Source organism: Bos taurus, chromosome 6 (genome assembly GCF_002263795.3).
Source record: "Bos taurus isolate L1 Dominette 01449 registration number 42190680 breed Hereford chromosome 6, ARS-UCD2.0, whole genome shotgun sequence".
In the NCBI taxonomy this organism is placed as follows: Eukaryota; Metazoa; Chordata; class Mammalia; order Artiodactyla; family Bovidae; genus Bos; species Bos taurus.
The window spans coordinates 9,033,198-9,058,348 of NC_037333.1; positions in this window are offsets into that span (position 1 = coordinate 9,033,198).

Here is a 25,151-nt window from a genome sequence, read left to right on the forward strand (position 1 = left end):
CAAAATAAATTGCTAGAAGACTCAGCGGTCAACTTAAAATGTAATATGAAAAAGTGAATTGGCAGTTTATATGTTAATAAATGATAATCTAAGGAAAAATGAAGAACCTGTCCACTATGTAGAAAATTATGTCATGAGTGAATAACCTGTTTAATTTCATATTTACTATGCCTTCAATGTTCATTAGCAATACCATAACCTATAGAATTAAGAAAATTATAAAAAAATAAAATTACAACATAAATACACAGAAAGCATGTTTTCCTTTTGGTGGAGGGTTCAGTTTAGCTCAGTTCAGTTACTCAGTCATGTCTGACTCTTTGTGACCCCATGGACCACAGCATGCCAAGCCTCTGTCCATCACCAACTCCCAGAGTTTACTCAAACTCATCTCCATTGAGTCAGTGATGCCATCCAACCACCTCATCCTCTGTCTTCCCCTTCTTCTCCTGCTTTCAATCTTTTGCAGCATCAGGGTCTTCTCAAATGAGTCAGCTCTTCGCATGAGGTGGCCAAAGTATTGGAGTTTCAGCTTCAATATCAGTCCTTCCAATGAACATTCAGGATGATTTCCTTTAGGATGGACTGGATGGATCTCCTTGCAGTCTAAGGGACTCTCAAGAGTCTTCTCCAACACCACAGTTCAAAAGCATCAATTTTTCAGCACTCAGATTTCTTTATGGTCCAACTCTCACATCCATACATGACTACTGGAAGAACCATAGCCTCAACCAGATGGACCTTTGTTGGCAAAGTAATATCTCTGTTTTTTAATATGCTCTCTAGATTGGTCATAACTTTTATTCCAAGGAGTAAGTATCTTTTAATTTCATGGCTGCAATCGCCATCTGCAGTGATTTTTGAGCCCCCCAAAATAAAACCAGCCACTATTTCCATTGTTTCCCCATCTATTTTTCATGAAGTGATGGGACCACATGCCATGATCTTAGTTTTCTGAATGTTGAGCTTTAAGCCAACTTTTTCCACTCTCCTCTTTCACTTTCATCAAGAGGCTCTTTAGTTCTTCTTCACTTTCTGCCATAAGGGTGATGTCATCTGCATATCTGAGGTTATTGATATTTCTCCTGGCAATCTTGATTCCAGCTTGTGTTTCTTCCAGTCCAGCGTTTCTCATGATGTACTCTGCATATAAGTTAAATAAGCAGGGTGACAATATACAACCTTGATGGACTCCTTTCCCAATTTGGAGCCAGTCTGTTGTTCCATGTCCAGTTCTAACTGTTGCTTCCTGACCCACATACATATTTCTCAAGAGGCAAGTCAGGTGGTCTGGTATTCCCATCTCTTTCAGAATTTTCCATAGTTGATTGTGATCCACACAGTCAAAAGCTTTGGCATAGTCAATAAAGCAGAAATAGATGTTTTTCTGGAACTCTCTTGCTTTTTTAATGATCCAGCAGATGTTGGCAATTAGATCTCTGGTTCCTCTCGGTGGAGGGTAGGCAAAGGTAATTAAATAGGTGACTAGCTAAATCATCTTTTTTTTGTTTTTTTTTTCCTTCCCTTCCCTTCCTTCCTTCCTTCCTCTTCTCTCTCTTCCTTTCATGTTCCCTGTACATTAATGCTCCTCATTATGCATTTAAAATGTTTATATCTGAACAACAACAAATTGCAGCACTTTGGACTAATCAAAGTTCTTCGCTTTACCATTATGTTTTGAATGATTCCAAGTGATTATATTTAAAGCAAGGTACCTCAAAATCAGTACATTTTCCTATTGCATGTTTGTTTATTTTTGCCACATTATTTTATATTTTTGGATAACCTATCAATCTCAGTCAAAAGTTATATAGATCATGAAATCATTGAAAGATGTGTTTTATTCAAAACATCAAAGACCATTGAGTATAGACCGTGGATATGGCAATTTCAACATTTAACTTACTACTCCAAATCTAGTCAGGTTGACAGTGAATAGAATTTATTATCTTGGACTAACTAGTAAGTAACTAGTAAGAAATTAGTTGGTGATATTTACCCTATTCCTAGTGATGGACAGAAGATAGTTAAAGAATATTTTGTGAGGAGCCAAAGAGATATAAAGATATAAGGCAATTGACATAAATGTCTGCCTTAGAGAAGTCAAAAGTTAAATGGACTTGAGAAATATTTCAACTTTTTTCAGGCAATACTAACAAATTTTGGGTAGAATTTGAATATATAAATATATACACTTGTATATACTATATATCATTAATGTTATGTAATCATGAATACATAAATATATACTTATGAATACATGGGTTTTCCCTGGAGGTTCAGATAGTAAAGAATCTGCCTGCAATGCAGGAGACCTGGGTTTGATCCCTGAGTCGGAAAGATCCCCTGAAGAGGGAATGGCAACCTACTCCAGTATTCTTGCCTGGAGAATTCCATGGACAGAGGGGCCTTGGAGGAATACAATCCATGGGGTCCCAAAGAGTCAGACATGACTGAGCAATAAACACTATATCATGAATACATAATATATATTATACATGATTATATAAAGATATAAAATATGTAAAGATTTAAATATAAATACTCAAATAGGTTAGTCACTAAAAAATAAAATTCTGTAAATATTTCAAAAGATATAAAATACTACTTGCTGAGCTTCTAGATTCAGGAATTAGTTTTTTTTTTTTTAATCTTAATATTATTGACTTAGAGTAGGAGTGTTTATTAAATAATTTTATATTTTCAGGCATCAAAACAAAATTTTCATTTGATAAAGTTAAACAGGCATGAAAGCCTTTATTTAAGACTATAGCAGTAGAAGAGAGATGTCAGAACCCAGTCTGAGCCCTACTCCATTGAACTAAAGACAGTAGTTTTTTCAAGAGCTGGAGTTAGGAGGCAATCTTAGGCCATCAGTGTTTGCTGACTGACCTTTTCCAAAGGAAAAACAAACTTTCTATTACTTTCATGGCAAGAGGTAGTTTAATGATTTGGAGTAAGGTGTTCACTGACGTTAAGGTTCTATCCTCCCATGTAAACTGGGACAGAGGTGGCATTACCTTTCTTGATGATTATATTTCAATAGCGAGTAGCAAGGGGGCTTCTAGGTCCTTGAGAAAGACAGTTCTGGGATGCAAAACTGATAAGAGACTTCTTAAAGACCTGCGTCTCAAGAGGACAGGGAAAACGTTTACAAGTTTTCCAAAGTAAATGCTCTAAGAAAAGGGAGGTTAGGATCCTAGAGTCAGGAAGTTTGTCTTCTATTTAGTCAACCTGAGGGCAACACTCAGGCAACTCTGGTCAGTGGTGTGGTTAAGGAACAGAACTTTCTGTTTAGGCAAATACGGTAATTGATGTAGTATGCAGACTATTTGTGGTTGACTCAAAATCAAAATTTCAATGCAAATATCATAGAGTAAAATTTCTAATACCTAATATATGGCATAAAATATACAGAAGATTCTTTGGAGTGTTTCATGGCCTTGGAGTTATAAAGTGACTCAAATAACAAAATGTTGTTAAGTAGTAAAAGTGAAAGTGAAAGTCATTCAGTAGTGTTCAATTCTTTGTGATCCCATGGACTGTAGCCTGCTAGGTTCTTCTGTCTATGAAATTCTCCAGGCCAGAATACTGGAGTGGATAGCTGTTCCCTTCTCCAGGAGATCTTGCCAACCCAGCGACTGAACTCATGTCTTCTGCAAGGCAATGGCAACCCACTCCAGTACTCTTGCCTGGAAAATCCCATGGACAGAGGAGCCTGGTAGGCTGCAGTCCATGGGGTCGCTAAGAGTCAGGCACGACTGAGCGACTTCCCCTTCACTTTTCACTTTCATGCATTGGAGAAGGAAATGGCAACCCACTCCAGTGTTCTTGCCTGGAGAATCCCAGGGACGGGGGAGCCTGGTGGGCTGCCATCTATGGGGTCACACAGAGTCGGACACGACTGAAGCGACTCAACAGCAGCAGCAGCTTCTGCATTGCAGGTGGATTCTTTACCATCTGAGCCACCAGGGAAGCCCAAGAATTCTAGAGTGGGTAGCCAATAGGGTACCTTCCTGACCCAGGAATTGAACCAGGTTCTCTTGCATTGCAGGTGGATTCTTTACCAGCTGAGCTACCAGGGAAACCCTGTTAAGTATTAGTTGATATCTTATCTTGATAATACCAAATCATAGAACTGTCAGTTTTCAAGTGAAAGGAATTATTCAAATGTAACTTATACTATATATATATATATATATGTGTGTGTGTGTGTGTGTGTGTGTATATATGTACATATATACATACTGTATATATATAGTATGTATACACTATACTATACTACATATACATAGTACATATATACATAGTATAGTATTTATACTTTATATATATGATATAAATAAGAAGAATCACAAATGTTTATTAGAATCATTATATGTCAATTCATCTAGGCTATAATTTTGGAAGAGATAATCTAGTTTAAAAAATACTACTATATAAAGAATGTCACATATTATGCTGTAACAAAGTGATAAACCTATGGATCTTATCATTTGGAAGCAGAAAGTATCCAAGAAGACAGCCTTTATTTCTGTCAACAAGAATCAGTTTCTCCGAGCTAAAGTCCTATTCTTTCCATAAATTGTTGAACTGAAAAGTCTTTAGAAATAACTTTTCTTAGATTTCCCTCTATCTTACCTAATTTGGAGGGACAGTTCTGTTTATGAAACTTCATATTCAAGACACATTAACTACTTTAAAATTCCTGATGATATTAGTGGCTTATTATCAGAAATATTGGCAATTTAGGGTTATCTCATTAAGATTCTATGTGTTTTCTCTTTAATTACTGATAATGTAGGATATAGCGAATCAAATAATTCTGCAAAAGACATTTCTGAACTAAATTGAGGAGTTGAAGATGAAGCTCTTCAAAACTTGCATACTCAAGTTCGTATTAATAGCTTTATCAAATTGAAAGTATAAAATGGACTTTAAAAGGCAAAAGATTTCTGGTTTCTGTCTGGAAAGTAAAATTTTAAAAGGACATTTTCCTGTTGTTATAATAATAACAATAAAAACCAAGCCATCTTCAAATTCACAAATTTTTAATCCTATTAGAGAGTGAATGTCACAGAGCAACAAACTAACCTGAAATTTAAGGGAAAAAAAAGTGCTTTCAGAGAAAAGAGAATATGAATACTTGTTTACTTGGGGTAGATGCCTCTGGAAACCAGTAAGAAGAGTTGAGCAGAAATTCTTAAGGAACTGAAAAGGGTAAGTATGGGTTAGCAAGAAAATTAGAAGCTCTGGGAGTTGGACATGCAAAAGAAATTTTCATATAGCTTGCAGTCATCTCTCCCCAAATAAGACAAGACCCTTAATAAAATATCATTGTGAAACCAGAGTCAGAGTGTCTTATGCTGAAGCCTAGGATGAGGAGAGCAGTGACTACAGTGAAGAAACAGAATCTGCCTAGATTCATTCTTCCAATCTCTCTTATTGAACATTCAAAAATCGTGAACTACTAAGAGAGGACAGCAAGCATTACTGCCTTTGGGCATTGTGGAAAACCCACTGCACTTAAGGAAAAGAAAAAGAAAAAAAACATCTATTACTAGCCAGGGAAGGAGTATATGCTTGGTCCATAACTAAGTTGAGAAGGAGAAAGACTTCTGAACATTCCCTACAGAAACAGTAATTGCCTAAGTCAGAGGCTGAACCAGAATTTGAGTAGACTTCCCACAGTCACCGAGAAGCTAATAAACATAGAGCATAAAGTAACAGTGAAATACTGAGGGAAAATAGAGTTCTGTCAGCACAAACTGCGTGTTAAATAGAGAGTGAGAGAACTCTCTGGTAAGCAGTCTCCATTTTAAACACGGGTGACCTTAGAAAATTTGAACCCTATGATATGCTGCGGGTAAGCTACAACAAATTCCAAACCCAGCTCACCTACCAACAAGATTGACTCAAATCCCCACACAAAAGATCTAGAAGAAAGTTTTGCATATTTCATAACATACTAATAGATATTATTTACATATGTTTCTACTACACTATGTAAGATGTCTGACTTTCAAAAGAAATACTTAGGCAGCATCAGATCAGATCAGTCGTTCAGTCGTGTCCGACTCTTTGCGACCCCATGAATCGCAGCACGCCAGGCCTCCCTGTCCATCACCAACTCCCGGAGTTCACTCAGACTCACGTCCATCGAGTCAGTGATATCATCCAGCCATCTCATCCTCTGTCATCCCCTTCTCCTCCTGCCCCCAATCCCTCCAAGCATCAGAGTCATTTCCAGTGAGTCAACTCTTTGCATGAGGTGGCCAAAGAACTGGAGTTTCAGCTTTAGCATCATTCCTTCCAAAGAAATCCCAGGGTTGATTTTCAGAATGGACTGGTTGGATCTCCCTGCAGTCCAAGGGACTCTCAAGAGTCTTCTCCAGCACCACAGTTCAAAAGCATCAATTCTTCGGCACTCAGCCTTCTTCACAGTCCAACTCTCACATCCATACATGACCACAGGAAAAACCATAGCCTTGACTAGACGAACCTTTGTTGGCAAAGTAATGTCTCTGCTTTTGAATATGCTATCTAGGTTGGTCATAACTTTCCTTCCAAAGCATACACAATGTCAAAAAAAAAAAAAAAAAGGCATCAACACTGTATCAAAAGAAAAAGAGAACAGAACCAGACTCAGATATGAAACATATGGAGATGATCAGAAAATTTTAAACAGAATTTAAAATAACTGTAATTAACATATTAAAGACTCTAATGACCAGGTAGACAAAATGCAGATTGATTCCAGCAAAAAAGGAAACTATGAAAAAAATCTGGAAATGATAAAAATGGAAAACATAATAACAGTAATAAAAAAAAAATGCCTTTTGTGAGCTCATCAAAAGATATGACATGGCCAAGGAAAGAACCAGTGAGCTTGAAGATAGGTCAGTAAAACTATAGAGAAAAGAAAGTAGTGAAACCATCAAAATACACAGGAGTTAGAGAATCCAAGAGCCATGGGGAGATATCATATATACATGTGTAATTGAAATCTCAAAGAAGAAGGGAAAGATAACTGGAGAGAAGAAAAATTTGAATAAAAAGTAACCAGTAATTCTCCAAAATTAATAACAGACACAAAACCACAGATCTAAGAAGTTCAAAGAATAACAAATGCAATAAATTCACACACACACATACACAATCATATTCAAACTGCTGAATCAGTCATATATCTATAGTAATATTTTCTCCATTTCTTCATAGATTCATCAAATTTCAAAATATAGAGAAAGCCTCTCCATTTCAGAGGTAAGAAAATTGAAATCCATAATAGAAACTTGCTCAAATTGAAAATGTTTTGACATTTTATGACTAACAAGTGTTTAAACTATAATTACTATTAAAATTGTTAAAAATACAGACAAGGACAACATATACAAATATTTGGTAGTGACTGGAAGCACAATAAAGATAGTTTAGAAATAGAATGTGATGTAACAATACATTTTCCATTTTGGAGGAGTAAAAACTGAAAGAATGTAATAATTTTGTTTGAATTATTACACTAAGAGTTTAGATTAAATATTAGAGAAGACATTTGACAAAAGAACCAGAGTCCATCCCTCACTTTTCTCAATTCTGGTCTCTCCCTTTTATCCAGCTGTTAATATGTTTTAATTTTATAATATTAATATAGCCTCTAAATTATGCTAACTTAGAGCTATAAGAAAACTTTAAATATAAACTTAGGCCAATGTATTAGTGAGAGTTCTTCAGAAAAATAGAATCAATAAGATATATTCAGGTCCTTAAGGGATTGGGTAATGCCAATTCACATTGGCGAGAGAAATTTGCATTACTTAGTCTCTGATTCAATGCTAATCTCATTCAGAAAAAAAATGGTTTAGCCAAATATCTGGGCACCCTGTGTCTTGGTCAGGTTGACATTAAATTGCCATCATAAATCCACTCTTTATAAACTTTGTACCCATTTGTTCAGTTCAGTCACTTAATTATGTCCGACTCTTTGCAACCCCATGAACTGAAGTACGCCAGGCCTCCCTGTCCATCACCAACTCCTGGAGGCCACCCAAACCCATGTCCATTGTGTCAGTGATGCCATCCAATCATCTCATCCTCTGTCATCCCCTTCTCCTTCTGCCTTCAATCTTTCCCAGCATTAGGATCTATTCAAATGAATCAGTTCTCCACATCAGGTGGCCAAAGTATTTGAGTTTCAGCTTTAACATCAGTCCCTCCAATGAACACCCAGGACTGATCTCCTTTATGATGGACTGGTTGGATCTCCTTGCAGTCCAAGGGACTCTCAAGAGTCTTCTCAAACCACAGTTCAAAAGCATCAGTTCTTTTGCACTCAGCTTTCTATATAGTCCAACTCTCACATCCATACCTGATTACTGGAAAAACCATAGCTTTGACTAGATGGATCTTTGTTGCAAAGTAATGTCTCTGATTTATAATATACTGTCTAGGTTGGTCATAACTTTCCTTCCAAGGAGTAAGTGTCTTTTAATTTCATGGCTATAGTCACCATCTACAGTGATTTTGGAGCCCAGAAAAATAAAATCAGCCACTGTTTCCACTGTTTCCCCATCTATTTGCCATGAAGTGATGGGACCAGATGCCATGATCTTCGTTTTCTGAATGTTGAGCTTTAAGCCAACTTTTTCACTCTCTTCTTTCACTTTCATCAAGAGGCTCTTTAGTTATTCTTCACTTTCTGCCATAAGGGTGGTGTCATCTGCATATCTGAGGTTATTGATATTTCTCCCGGCAATCTTGATTCCAGCTTGTGCTTCATCTAGCCCAGCTTTTCTCATGATGGGAACTGCATATCAGTTAAATAAACAGGGTGACAATATACAGCCTTGACGTACTCCTTTTCCTATTTGGAACAAGCCTGTTGTTCCATGTCCAGTTCTAACTGTTGCTTCCTGACTTGCATACAGGTTTCTCAAGAGGCACATCAAGTGGTTTGGTATTCCCATCACTTTCAGAATTTTCCAGTGTGTTGTGATCCACACAGTCAAAGGCTTTGGCATAGTCAATAAAGCAGAAATAGATGTTTTTCTGGAACTGTCTTGCTTTTTCAATGATCCAGTGGATGTCGGCAATTTGATCTCTGATTCTTCTGGCTTTTTGAATTCCAGCTTGAATATCTGGAAGTTCACAGTTCACATATTGCTGAAGCCTGGCTTGGAGAATTTTGAGCATTACGTTACTATCATGTGAGATGAATGCAACTGTGTGCATACACATCTCCTTAAGCCCATATGCATATGCTTACCCATCTCTTTAATTAATCTCTAAATGAAGACAGAAACACAGTCATAATTCTACCTCGCATGATACATTTGTGTACAAACAAATCTTTCCCCAGAAAAGGAGGTAATGTTCTTGACTTCAGTCCAGTTCAGTCACTCAGTCGTGTCCGACTCTTTGTGACCCCATGAATTGCAGCACGCCAGGCCTCCCTGTCCAATACCAACTCCCGGAGTTCACCCAAACTCTTGTCCATCTAGTCAGTGATGCCATCCAGCCATCTCCTCCTCTGTCATCCCCTTCTCCTCCTACCAATTCCTCCCAGCATCAGAGACTTTTCCAATGAGTCAACTATTCGCATCAGGTGGCCAAAGTATTGGAGTTTCAGCTTTAGCATCAGTCCTTCCAAAGGACACCAGGACTGATCTTTAGAATGGACTTGTTGGATCTCTTTGCAGTCCAAGGGACTCTCAAGAGTCTTCTCCAACACCACAGTTCAAAGGCATCAATTCTTTGGCTCTCAGCTTTCTTCACAGTCCAACTTATGTGTACTCTTTTCCTTGATATCCCATTCCTCAAGTGATATGATATAAAATTGACAATACTTAAATACTATAATGTAGATTCAATACATCTTATTTTATATAAAAGAATAAATAAGGAAAGAAAACAAAGATATTTGCTGACACACATATTCATAGCAAAATAAGGAGGGAACACTGATGACAATTACAGTCCCCATTTCTGTAACTGGTCTGTACCTGTAATGTGGTTGTGATGGGTATTTATAACTACTTTATTTCACTTCCCATTCTGTATTTACTTTTCCCTCAGCAGGCACCTCAGCTAATCATGGTTTCTTTACCTGACAGGGTGACTCTCAACTTCATTTGTGAGGGGTCTGTGACATTAGTAGTCTCGCCTAGATTAGGTTGTTGTAGTTTTCCATTGAACTTAATCACAGGGCATGATAAAACTAAAAGTCACTCTATGGGATCTCCTGTAGTCCAGATTATTACCTTACCTCCATTGTGGAGTAGCAGTTCAAGTTCCCACTGGTAGACAGGATTAATCACTTGGTCAGCACAATAACTCCTTGTTTTGCCTACTGAGTTATAAACATGAGGAATCTAAATTAACTGGGTGGCAGTCTTAAATTCCACTTCTGTAGAATCATTATTGTCTCCAGATGGAAGTATCCCTCCCTCTTGAACTAAGACTTCTAGTTCAGCAAAGCATAAGGATATGTGAATGGGAAGCAAAAATCTTGATTGCTGTTAATTAGGAGTAATAGAGAGTGCTGGCAATCCCGCTTCCATTCCTTGATATCTGGACCTGCACATCTTTGCTACAGGAGAAATAGGACATTGTATTAGATGGTTCCCTGAGAAGCTTGCTTCTGTCTGCAAGCTATTGAGATCTAGCTGGTATTGTAATTGCATCTTCAAAAGACCCTAACACTGATCCATCAAGCCAGTCATTTCAGGACGGTAGAGAGGATAGTAAGACTAATGAATTCCATGAGTATGGGCTCATTGATGCAATTCTTTTGCTGTGAAGTGAATTCTTTAATTAGAAACAATACTGTGTAGACTATCAGGATGATGGATAAGATATTCTCTAAGTCCATGGATGATAGTTTTGATGGCAGCATTGCATACAGGGAAGTCAAATCCATATCCAGAGTATGTATCTAGTCCAGCAAGAACAAATTCTACCTTTTTCATGATGGGAATGGTCAAATTTAATCAGTCTGCTATCAGGTAGCTTGCTGATCACCCCGGGGAACAATGTCATATAAAAGATTCAGGGCTGGTCTCTGTTTTCTGACAGATTGGGCATTCAGTGTTGGCTCTAGCCAGATCAGCCTTCGTGAATGGAAGTGCATGTTGCTGTATCCACATAGAACCTTCATTCCTGCCACTATGGCTCTTTGTTCACAAGCCCACTGAGCAATGACAGGGGTGGCTAGGGAAAGAACTGACTGATATCCACCAAAGAGATCAATCTACTTGATTATTAAAATCCTCCTCTGCTGAGGTCAGCCTTTGAAAATCATTCACATGAGATACAAACATGTTCTTTTTTTTTTTTTTTTACCCATTGAGAGAGAGGTCTATACACATATCTCTTCATCACCTAATGATATTAACAGGATGATTTTGAAGAACATTTCTTTATTCAGTACTGTTCGGGCAATCTAAGTGTCAATGTAAGCTCTTAGAAGTTAAAACTATTCATAATAAGAGTTTTCTTTGTTATGCAGATATGTTCGTAGGGCATACACTATTTGTAAATACATTTGTATTATTCAAGCACTACATCTCACATTATAAAGGATAAACAGGAAAAGAAGAGTGAGGAGAAAGAGTGAAGGGAAAGGGAATACAGAATGAGGAAGGAAGAGAAGGAGGGGAGAGACAGAAAATAGAGGGGAAAGTAAATTGGTCCACTCTAACTATTATGTATCAGTAATTGCAATGTTCCCTCAACTTGAGCCTTTGTACATCAGAGTGAGATCAAGAATATTTAGCAGATTATCCCATTGGAAATACTGTATTTTTAAAATTTACTACCTGACAGTTTTTGTTTTACATATGTCACAATAAGTTATGCTTTATATGATGAGGTGAATTAACAATTAGTAGAAACTAATCCATGTTTTGGGGATATTTTTTTAAAGTTCAATATTAAAAAAGAAAGAAGATATTTTAAAATAAAGAAACACTTCAGTAAACATGTGTTTAATTATTTCTTCTGCTAATATAGGGAAAAGAATATTAGTTTTTTTCTCCCTTTCTTCTTCACAGGAAATTAAACCTTTGAGAATGATGAAAGTGTATATTGTACAAAATACATTGATATATGTTCCAAAGTACTGCTGTACCACAGACTTTGGATAGGGGAAAAAGTAATTTTATAAATAGTTACCTTGAACAGTAGTTTAATTTTTAGTGTCTTTGCAATTAAGGGCTGACACCAGCAAATGTAGAACCATTTTATTTAAATATAGGTGAAAAATTGTAAGAAATAGTTGATTCGATAAATTGATCATAATGACAGTTTACTTAAAATGACAACTTGATCAAAAGTAAATACTTCTACATACAGGTTTTCAATTATTTATAATTTTTGCATCACAGGAGTAATTTTGCAAGTTTCATGCAGCTTTAAGAAATTTTCCTCCTTTTATCCTTTTTTTTGTAAACTCCTTGAGAGTGGCTTTTAATCTGTTTCTTAGCATTTGGTTCATTTTTCTATACCTATACTTTTCACTGAGATTGCACAGACTTCTTTCTATAGCTTCAGTCTTGAAAGCAAAAATTGTTTTAAATTGTAGCAATATAAGGAAATAGTGTAAGAAATTATACTTAAAATTATACTCAAAAAAGCTCCTAAACTGTAGGATAAAATTGCATAGAACATGCTAAAAACAAGTTTAAAGGGGTAACTTTAGCATAGTTAATGGAATATAAATTTTATCTTAAAAATAAAGATACTTAAGAAAACATGATTTTTTTCTTAAATAGTTTTTACATTTTAAATAAATGGAAACTAATGCATGGAAAATAGTATTTGAAGAAAAATTTCCAAATAATTTTTGTCAATTAATTTGTTTCAGATAGTTCTCTGAGAGAAACAAAACATATAAATCTAGGAAATATAATTCACTGAATACTAAATAGAATCAGTCAAAAAAGAAGACAGAAAACCATTGAAAACCACTCACAATATGGATAAAATTGTGTGAAAAAAAATCAGTGACAGGCAATATGTTTCTAATTTCAATCAGTTTGTTTTTGACCTTGTATTCAGTTCAGTTTAGTTCATTTCAGTCACTCAGTCATGTACGACTCTTTGTGACCCCATGAACCACAGCACGCCAGGCCTCCCTGTCCATCACCAACTCCCAGAGTTCACCCAAACTCATGTCCATGGAGTTGGTGATACCATCCAGCCAGCTCATCCTCTGTCGTCCCCTTCTCCTCCTGCCTTCAATCTTTCCCAGCATAAGAGTCTTTTCAAATGAGTGAGCTCTACACATCAGGGCCCAAAGTATTGGAGTTTCAGCTTCAACAACAGTCCCTCCAGTGAACACCCAGGACTGATTTCCTTTAGGATGGACAGGTTGGATATCCTTGCAGTCCAAGGGACTCGCAAGAGTTTTCTCCAGCACCACAGTTCAAAAGCATCCATTATTCACGCCTCAGTTTTCTTTATAGTCCAACTCTCACATCCATACATGACTACTGGAAAAACCATAGCCTTGACTAGATGGACCTTTGTTGACAAAGTAACATCTCTGCGTTTGAATAGCTGTCTAGGTTGGTCATAATTTTCCGTCCAAGGAGTAAGTGTCTTTTAATTTCATGGCTGCAATCACCATATGCAGTGATTTTGGAGCCCAGAAAAATAAAGTCAGCCACTATTTCCATTGTTTCCCCATCTATTTGCCATGAAGTGATGGGACCAGATGGCATGATCTTAGTTTTCTGATTGTTGAGCTTTAATTCAACTTTTTCACTCTCTTCTTTCACTTTCACCAAGAAAGCCCTTTGGTTCTTCTTCCCTTTCTGCCATAAGGGTGGTGTCATCTGCGTATCTGAGGTTATTGATATTTTTCCCCGGCAATCTTGATTTCAACTTGTGCTTCCTCCAGACCTTGTATTATCTAGAGTCAAATTAACTCTTTAGCTTATCTGGAAGTATCTTGATCCTATTATTATCCATAAATGATAGAGGATACTTTTAAATGTCCATAAGATAAATTACCAAATTTTGATATTTGAACATAAAGCAAAACATTTCCTTTACTTATGACTTAGGAGTTATAGTATAGCTTTTATGACATCTTGATCTGATATAATCTAATGAAATTAATTCCTTGAAAATACATCATGTTTTCTAATCCCAAAGATTAAGCTATCTCACATTGATTCTTCAATTACTTTGTCTTATAGCTGGTACAATATCAGAAACTCCCATTACATACCTTCTTGTATGTTATTCTTTACAGGTTTTGATTGCTGACAGCACATGCTGACAGCATGTTCAAAATAAACAAAAGACATTAACGTTTTCAAAGACTGCTCTTTTATGAAAAGTTATTGATTTTTCTATTTTATAGAAACTGATATAATAAGCTGATATTAGAAATTTTAGGGGAAAATGGGCTTCCCTTCAAATATTAGAATCATTTTGAAATATCTCTAGAAGAGATATTCAAATTGATTGATGAGACTTATCTCTTCAGAAAAAAAAAGTATTACTTGGAATACAGATATGAACTTCCTTATTTTTTAACAATAATCTGCTTTTGTATAACTCATCCAAGTCATTCCAATTTATCCACTCAGGGTATGTGACATAGAGAAAGGCAGGTGTGTGTGTGTGTGTGTGTGTGTGTGTGTTTATCCCTTTTGACTTACTCTGATAAGCCCAAACAACAATAATCTATAACTAGTCTACGAAACCTTAAGTGAAGTGGGAATATATTCAGTCAGTGAATCTTGGTATAATGTTCCTATTTTACATGAGAGAATGTCTTCACCTCCTTGATGTTCAGCTAAAATTCCTCCCTTTCCTTCAAATTTTGCTTATGAATATTACATGTAAAAATTTCTGGAAGTCAGAAAATTCTTTTCTTTCTCAAATGGATAACACTTGCATTTAATTTGTGATTTTTGTCTTTGGGGGTTTTGTAAGAGTCTGTTTTGAAAAACTCTTGCTTAAAAGACAAGTTCAATGATTTCTCCTTTTTCTTTGTTGACTTCTACCCTCATTGAGCCTCAGATGGAGGGCTCTAAGGAAGCAGAAGTTACCACTCCCCCCATAAAAAAGTCAAATGAAAAATAAAAATTACATGTTAGTATTTTAAAATACAAACTGTCTTGTTTGGGCTACTGTAATAACCTGGATAGCTTATAGACAACAGTGATTTATTTTTCACTGTTCTGGAGGCTAGGAAGTTCAAGATCACAGTGTCAGCACATCAGTGTCTGGTGAGCACCATCCCCTGGTAGGGCACCTTCTTGGGGTGTCCTCACATGGCAGAAGGGGTGAGCTAGCTCTCTGAAATCTCTTACATAAAGGAGGCTCTGCCCTAATGACCTAATTAACATATGAAGGGCTACACCTCCTAATACCAGCACCTTGGCGGTACTATGGTTAATATTTCAACATAGGAAATTCATTTATTGTGGGGGCATTCAAATCATAGCATAAATCTATTTCACTCATTTCACATTAGATCAAATAAGTGGGCTGTCTACCAATGTTAGATCCAAAGAATGGGCTATCATGTTGGGAAGAACAGAGGTATCTTTTAAGTAAATGACATAAATACCCGATTTGCTTCCTTTTAAAAAACCCAAACTATGATTGTACTTTAAAGATTAGGGTATAAGAGTCTTATAAGAGGACTGAAACATTTCCATTATTACCTCCCTGGAATTTGATCATATATTTGTTTCTTTCCTCCTATATTGATAAAAGATGAATTGCTCAAGGGTTGTGGCCTAAAATAATTTCTCCCACTCCTTAGACCACTTTTAGCCAACTGTTTCTCAAACCAGAAATTAAGGCTCGTTAATGCCACCTTTCTGCGAGGCAGAACACTTCTCCACAACTCTGGTAACACAATGACATGGAAAGAGAAGCCTCAATTGTTTGAATTTTTTCAAAAAAACTTCCTTCCAGGCTAAAATGCTTCTTACAGATGCACTAAATAAGTAATGTATTAACATTGTAACCAATGAAGGGGTTTGTTAGAACTGTCCCTAGGGTTACATATTTCTTGAAGAAAGCAAGAATATACATTGCAACTTAAAATAATATTGCAAAAGCATGATTTCAGATAACTTACTTTTTGTGTCACTTTAAAATATCAATTTCCCTTAAGTCATGATTCTTCTGATATTGTATGGCAAGTTTGGATGTTCTTAAAAATGCACATATACAGAAATTACAACCTTGATCCTTGATGACTAGTATAACTTTGTTTATATTCCAAAGTCAATATGGGGTACATTTATGGCCAATGTAATTATGTTACATGAAGGCAGGAGCATTGTTTGGCATGGAGGGGAATGCCACCAATCACATGGCAACAATTTAAAAGATTCTGATGGTACTAGACTAAGTAAGAGAATGAAAAAAATATTTTATGTATGCTGCAATCATGCATTTACTGACATCTATGAGTGAGGCCCAGAGAAAGAAAACTGATTTCCAGCATATCTAAGTTGGCAGGGAGTTGCTCTGGTACTTAGTACTTAGAACCAAGGCTATGGTACTCTATGTATATATGGTGAATATACTGCATGGAACTAGAGGGAATCTGAATTAGGAAATTATACCTTATTGAGAGCAAAGTAATGTTGCACGTCCCTTGGCACACTAAGAGTCTCTGAGAGACTGAAAACATAAGTATGGCACTTCAGCACTCTCTGCAATCTGACACTATAATAAGTGATGTGTAAGCTGATGGGGTCGCTAAGAGTCGGACATGACTGAGCGACTTCACTTTCACGCATTGGAGAAGGAAATGGCAACCCACTCCATTATGCTTGCCTGGAGAATCCCAGGGACAGGGGAGTCTGGCAGGCTGCCATCTATGGGGTCGAATAGAGTCAGACACAACTGAAGTGACTTAGCAGCAGCAGCAAGCTGATTCCCTAAGTCAAGAAATAATAAGCTTAAAATAATCACTAAGGAAAATGTACACATAATTTTGAACTCAAGCAGGTAATAGCAGCACAAGCAAGTTCCATGACAGATGTTTCACCTCCCAGTACATTCCTGCTACATAGTCAACAGCATCCTAATCCATCCCTGCATCATCAGAGACACTTCACTCTAACATGTTTATTGAAAAAAAAAAAAAAATTAAAATTAAGCTTAGACCCTTGAATGTTTAAATTCTGTGAGCTTTCTCTGTCAGTAGAAATAGGCCTTTTTCCCCTGTCTCAGGTGGCTGATTTTCTCTTAACTCACTTTCCACTTCTAAAGTAGTTTTCATGCGTGAGATTGCTCTTCAGAACCCATTTACACCTCTTCTCATGGCTTCTAAGCCAGAAGTAAGACCTGCACACTACAAGAGGTCAAGTGAATAGTCTGGCCTTGAGAGGTGCCAGACATACCTAAATAATTCCAAGATGTTAGTAGTTTACTATCAACAAAGGCTAGAGAGCATGTGTGGAAAAGGCCCCATGGGAGTTGGATAAGGATAGAATAGAAACACTGAATTGGGAAAAGCTTGTTCTCTATGTACCCATGGTACACTCAGTAGAGATTCTGTATTCAATGTGTCAGCTTAAAACAACCTGAGAGTGTCAGTTTGTTTGGCTGAATGAAATCTGGATGCAAAGGTAGATGACAGAATAAAAATGAAATATTAAACTTTATTTTTATGTTGCAAGGGACAATAACTAAAGATATCAATAGATGGAGAATCAGAACTGAATTCTTATATAAGAGCTTCTCACATATATGCTTACTATAGACACTTGCATACCCACAAAACTGCAAAAAATACATTAGTGAGGGGGATACTAACATCCCTGAAAGCTCTGTGAGAATATCTTTGTAATAAAAAAATGACTGTGAGAATTGCTGTCATTAAATTTGTATTCAATGAGGGCAGAATCCTGGGATGGGTGGGTCAAGTGGTGGCACTTGAACGCCAGAGTCAGGGGAACATATTTACCATAATTGAAAAATATTCAGAGTCATGATCAGAATGTTTTTACTCTCAGATACATTTGTCATTGGTTTGTATATAGTAGTGGAGAAGGAAATGGTAGCCCATTCCAGTATTCTTGCCTGGAGAATCTCATGGACAGAGGAGCCTGGCAGGCTACAGTCCATGGGGTCGCAAATTGTCAGACATGACTGAAGCAACTTAGCAACATATATATAGCATCTAAAGAACTGAAATAGATGGGTAGTGTACTGAAATCATACTTGGCTTGTATAAGCAGAAAAGGTTTAGCTCTTTTGAACAAAACTTTAAATTCTTCAATTGCAATTAAAAATTGCTCCTCAAAAAGTTTCTAGATATGAAACAGTTCACAAACTCAGAGCTTTTTGAATAAAATACAAGCCCCCTTTTTGCTTGAGAAAATGTTCTGCTACCCAGGTGAAAAGTTACACTGTAAATTTTTCCTAGCCTTTTCTATAGGAACTTGAAATCATTCACCTGGGTGTCTTAGCAAAGAAGAGAGTAAAATAATCGAAAATTTTACTGATTACTTGATATTAGCCCTGACATGAAACTAATTCTACAAAATCAAAATGCCACAATAGTCAACCAGTCATATAGGAGTTTAACGGTCAAGGGAATTCAGTTCAGTTCAGTCGCTCAGTTGTGTCCGATTCTTTGCAACCCAATGGACTGCAGCACACCAGGCCTCTCTGTCCATCACCAACTCCCAGAGTTTACTCAAACTCATGTCCATCGAGTCAGAGATGCCATCCAACCATCTCATCTTCTGTCGTCCCCTTCTCCTCCCTCCTTCAATCTTTCGCAGCATCAGGGTCTTTTCATACGAGCCCATTCTTCACATCAGGTGGCCAAAGTATTGGAGTTTCAGTTTCAACATCTGTCCTTCCAATGAATATTCAGGACTGTATTTCATTTAGGATGGACTGGTTGGATTTCCTTCCTGTCCAAGGGACTCTCAAGAGTCTTCTCCAATATCACAATTCAAAAGCATCAGTTTTTTTGCACTCAGCTTGCTTTATAGTCCAACTCTCACATCCATACATGACCACTGGAAAAACCACAGCCTTGACTAGATGGATCTTTGTTGGCAAAGTAATGTCTCTGCTTTTTAATATGCTGTCTAGGTTGGTCATAACTTTTCTTCCAAGGAGCAAACATCTTTTAATGTCATGGCTGCAGTCACCATATGCAGTGATTTTGAAGCACAAAAAAATAAAGTCTCTCATTGTTTCCATTATTTCCCAATCTATTTGCCATGAAGTGATGGGATCGGATGCCATGATCTTAGTTTTCTGAATATTGAGTTTTCAGCCAGCTTTTTCAGTCTCCTCTTTCACTTTCATCAAGAAGCTCTTTAATTCTTCTTCACTTTCTACCATAAGGGTGGTGGTGTCAAGGGATTAAATGGAGCTTTGTCTTGATTCTATCACTCTATTAGTACAATAATTCATTCCTCAGGGTATTACTGAGATTCATGCTATCATCAGAGACTTTAAAGATTCAGGGCTGGTCATGACTATCACATCCCCATTTAATGTGTTTTTGGCCTGTCTAGAAAGAAGGCTGGTTTTGAAAAGTATCTATGAGCTATGCAACTTATTCACATGGTGACTCAGTTACAGCTGCAGTTCTAGAAAGCAATTCAACAAAGACTCTCCCAACTGGTATTCAATATGGAACTGGTAAGTAGTTTCTCTTTATATGAAGCCCTAGTAGAATTCATTTACTTCTACTTGGCAAATAGTAGCCCATCTCCTGGAGAAGGAAAGGGCAACCCACTCCAGTGTTCTTGCCTGGAGAATCCCAGGGACGGGGGAGCCTGGTGGGCTGCAATCTATGGGGTCGCACAGAGTCGGACATGACTGAAGCAACTTAGCAGCAGCAGTAGCAGCCCATCTCCATAGAGCCCAGTCCTGCTCTATGTCACATGAAGAGCTACAAAGATCTTAACTATCATGATGTTCCACAAAACATCACACTAGCACTTCACAGCATCAGCCTTGCCTATAACACTGATGACATTAAGATAATTGGACCTGATGGGTAAAGTTTTGCAAGCATTTTAAATGCATTCTTATGACTAGCATGTAGGAGATAAAGGCAAAACATTCAGAGGCCTGTTACCTCAGTGAAGTTTTGGGAGTTCCAAGAGTCTAAAGCATGATGAGACAAAATAAGCCACTGCAAAGTTTTGATGAAAATGTTTAGATTTGAAAGACAAAAATAGGCCATATCTGAGTGTACTACACTGATCCATTTACCAGGTAAGCCAAACCACTTCCACTTGTGAGTGGAGTCCACAGCAGGAATGGTCTCTACAGCAATCCCACAATGCCATAACCAGACATGACACATGAGCCTCTGACTCAGCTAATCCAGATAACTTAGTCAATTAAAGATTTTTTTAAGTTGCTAAAGATTTGTGTTTAACTCTAAAACAAGTAATCTGAATGCAATTTAACCTGATAAGCCATGAAGAAAAACTGGAAAAAAATCCTTCTCACAATAGAAACATAAGATAATAGAAGGAAATTAAAGGTATATACATCAGGAAGGAAGAAATAAAATTGTCTTTGTTCTCAGGGGTCATGGTTATCTATGTATAAAATTCCACAACAGCAACCAAAAAAAAAAAAAAGATACAGGAATTAATAACACGTGTACACCTGTGGTGGATTTGTGTTGATGTATGGCAAAACCAATACAATATTGTAAAGTAATTAACATCCAATTAAAATAAATAAATTTAATTAAAAAAATAAGTGATTATAGAAAGGTGACAGAATACAGGTTTGCTGTTTCATTGATAAGACTTGTCCAACTCTTTTGTGACCCTGTGAACTGTAGCCTGCCAGACTCCTCTGTCCATTGGATTTCTCAGGCAAGAATACTGGAGGGGGTTGCCATTTCCTACTCCAGGGGTTCTTCCGGACCCAGGTCTCTTGCATTGCAGGTGGATTCTTTACTAAATGAGACACCAGGGAAGCCCCAGTAAACCTACACAAATGAACCTGTCTACAAAACAGAAACAGGCTCATGGACATAAAGAACAGAACTGTGGCTGTCAAGGGTTATAGGGGGGCAGAGGGATGGAGTGGGACGTTGGGATTATCACATATAAGCTATTAAATATATGGGATGGATAGGCAACAAGGTCCTACTGTATAGCTCAGAGAATCATATTCAGTATCCTGTGACAGATCATAATGTAAAAGAATGTATATACATGTATGACTGAATCACTTTGCTATAAGCAGAAATTAATACATTGTAAATCTACTTTAATTAAAATAAAAATAATCACCAAAAAATAAAATTAAACTTCTTAATAATAATAATTGTGCCTGGTTTATAGTTATTAAAAATAAAAACTTTTAATGAGTTGATTTTATTTTATAAACTTGAATAACTGTTGATAATTATAATAATCATCTTTCATTGTACATAACAAGTTCCATTAACCATATCTGAGTTTGTTAATGAAATGACTTTTGGAATGTCCCTAAGGATAAGGGCTGGTTGCAAGTGAAACAAACCACATGATTAGAGGGTTGAAAGTTTCAGTACCACTGCTACCTTCATCTTTGGGAAGAGCAGAGGAGCTTGATACTGAGTTCAGTCACTGATAACCAATGATTTAATCAATTGCAGCTAGTGAAGTATTCATAAAAACTCAACAGGATGGATGGAAGCTCCATATGAAGGTACTGGGAGAGGGTATGGGCACTCAGAGCCCATTTCCACATACCTTACTCTACACTACTCTTCCAGCTGGCTGGTCTTGCATTTAACACTTTATTCTAAGCCAGTTACTTAGTAAGTGAACTCTTTCTAGTAAGTACTGGGTTCTGCGAGACCTTCTAGCAAAGAAATGGAACCTGAGGAGAGGGTCCTCCAATTGACAACCTGCTGCTCAGAAACAAATGTAACAACTTGGTCTAGAAAATGAGTTCTGAAATGGAGTGATGAGGTTGATTGAATCCTTAACCTGCAGGTGATGCTACTCCAGGCAGATAGTGTCAGATCTGAACTGAACTGTAGGGCAGGAATTGTGGTCTCAGAATTCCTTGGTGTGAGGAAAAAACCCTACATATTGACAACCAAAAAGGAAGTATTGACAGTAAAGGAGACACATAAGATTGTTTTCTTTCCAGTATACAACCATGTTAAGTTTCCCAACTCTCTTGAAATTACATAGAACCAACTGAATTCCAGCCAGAGAAGTAAACAGATGTGAAATATACCTCCTCCATCTCAACCTAACCTCTTCACTCTTTTTCTTCCCCCATCTGCCAGTCAGATGCAGCAAAATCCTGTCAATAGTTCAAGGACTAGAAAGGATCCCAGATATCTGTGTTGCCCTGAAGGTGGTCTACTATTTACCCAATAGTGTGTGTGTGTGTGTGTGTGTGTGTGTGTGTGTACAGGTTAAGTTGCTTCAGTCATTTCAAACTCTATGTGACCCTATGGACTATAGCCCACCAGGCTCCTCTGTCCATAGGATTCTCTAGGCAAGAATATTGGAGTGGGTTACCATTCCTTTATCCAGAAGATCTTCCTGACCCAGGGATAGAACACATATCTCTAACGTCTCCTGCATTGACAGGCAGGTTCTTTACCATGGCACCACCTGGGAAGCCCATATACCCAATAGTACCATTCTGTAAATAAAAAATGTTTCATTTAATGGGAATGGATTAATGAATGGGATTTTTGAATTATTTGAAACAGGGTTAATTTTTCTTCATCAATACATTTTTTAAAAATGTGGACAAATTTCTGCCTTCTGGGAAGAATATACATCTGACTCACTTTGTTTTATTTTATTCCCATTCTTGCCTTATCCTGGATAACTTCAATTGTTTTCACAATTTCTTAATCTCTTCTATAGCAATAACTTTCACTTTATTTTTCTTCAGTAAACACCTGAGGCCACAGTCAGGATTTATTATTTCCCTGAACTGAACTATATTCTATATCATTAATTTCAAATCCCTCTATCTGATAGCAAACTTGTCTCCACTAAATATATTTTTTCATCCATTTCAGTGTTTAAATCCCTTCGTATATTTTTAGATTAAAATTTGCTTCTTGATTTTATTTTCCAAACTAAATGGTCATGGACATTCAGGTCATGTTTCTCTTCAGTTCCCTTCTCCTGCTTTGCTGCTTTCATATAACACACTCCCAAACTGGATCTCTCTAATCAAAAACTTTTCTCCACTCCTGAGCTTTGTTGGAAAAAAAAAAAAAACAAAACACTACATAACTTTGTCAGATGGGGCAGATTTACTGTTTCCAATTTCAGCTGAATGCTCAAAATTGCTTGGCAATTCCATCTCTTGTCCACTCAAATGACTCTTGGTTTGATGGCCCTGACCTATATGATGGTGTGGGCAAGCTCTCCCTTTCAGTGTCCTATAAGACAAATTCTTCACATATACCCATTTGTGAATTTATAAGCTGCAGTCTTCACGTTGTGTTACTCCGGTATTACTCTCTTACTTCAGCTTCCACTTGCCCACACCTGCTTCCCTGGCTTATGGAAAGCTTTACCACACAGCAGCTTGCTATCCTGAAATGCCAGCAGGGGAGCTGTCTCCCAATTTTTTGAGGACATTTCTTCCTTGGAGGGTCAGAATGATGCAGAGTTTTCAATGGAGGAAAAGGGCTTCTTGCCCACCTGATGACACATGGCCTTATTTAAATACTGCTTCCCTGGTGGCTCAGGTGGTAAAGAATATGCCTGCAATGTAGGAGACCCAGGTTTGAATCATGGGTTGGGAAGATCACCTGGAGAAGAGAATGGACAGGGGAGCCTGGTGATCTACAATTCATGGGGTCACATAATCGGACATGACTGGGTGATTAACACTTTCAGCTTTCAGAGACTCAGAGTATTTCTATAACTCTAAAAGTTTGGGGCCCTCCTTCCTCAATCCAAGATGCTCAAATTTGATATATGTGAGATCAAGAAAAGAGACACACTACCGTCTTTTTTCTCCTTTTTCCTCAAATGCTTTCTTCCATCCAAATCTCTTTTCATCTACCAGGTATAAAGCAAAATATTTCTTGAATTCTACTGAAGGCTAAGATTTCATGGGGTCTGTAAAGAACTATTAATAGAAGAAGCATGTTGTCTAACACTAGGAGTGATAACACATATTCTTTGTTATAGTTGTCTAAATTAATCATTGTCTATGGGAAATAGATGGGGAAACAGTGGAAACAGAGTCAGACTTTATTTTTCTGGGCTCAAAAATCACTGCAGATGGTGACTGCAGCCATGAAATTAAAAGACACTTACTCCTTGGAAGGAAAGTTATGACCAACCTAGATAGCATATTCGAAAGCAGAGACATTACTTTGCCAACAAAGGTCTGTCTAGTCCAGGCTATGGTTTTTCCTGTGGTCATGTATGGATGTGAGAGTTGGACTGTGAAGATGGATTGATGCTTTTGAACTGTGGTGTTGGAGAAGACTCTTGAGAGTCCCTTGGACTGCAAGGAGATCCAACCAGTCCATTCTGAAAGAGATCAGCCCTGGGATTTCTTTGGAATGAATGATGCTAAAGCTGAAACTCCAGTACTTTGGCCACCTCATGCAAAGAGTTGACTCATTGGAAAAGACTCTGATGCTGGGAGGGATTGGGGGCAGGAGGAGAAGGGGATGACAGAGGATGAGATGGCTGGATGGCATCACTGACTTGATGGACGTGAGTCTCAGTGAACTCCAGGAGTTGGTGATGGGCAGGGAGGACTGGCATGCTGCGATTCATGGAGTCACAAAGAGTCAAACACGACTGAGCAACTGATCTGATCTGATCTGATATATTTCTCAATTTAGTTTATGAAAGTAGAACATTCTACCTAAGCCACCTTATTTTTTGATGTTCACATCTGTTCTTCTAACTATAGGCTAAAATTTTTGCCTTAAACTTAAAAGAAAAAAAAGAATTTCCCCATTCATTTATTCAACAAAATTTCATCATTCATTCAACATGCAATGAACTATAATGTTAATATAAATGCTTTCAAGGCTCATCTTTGTATCCAAGGAATAAATAGTTAAAAAACATGTAGTTGAAAGCTAAGTTAAAGGGATGGTATGGGAAGGGAGCTGGGAGGGGGGTTCAGGATGGGGAACATGTGTATACCCGTGGCGGAGTCATGTTGATGTATAGCAA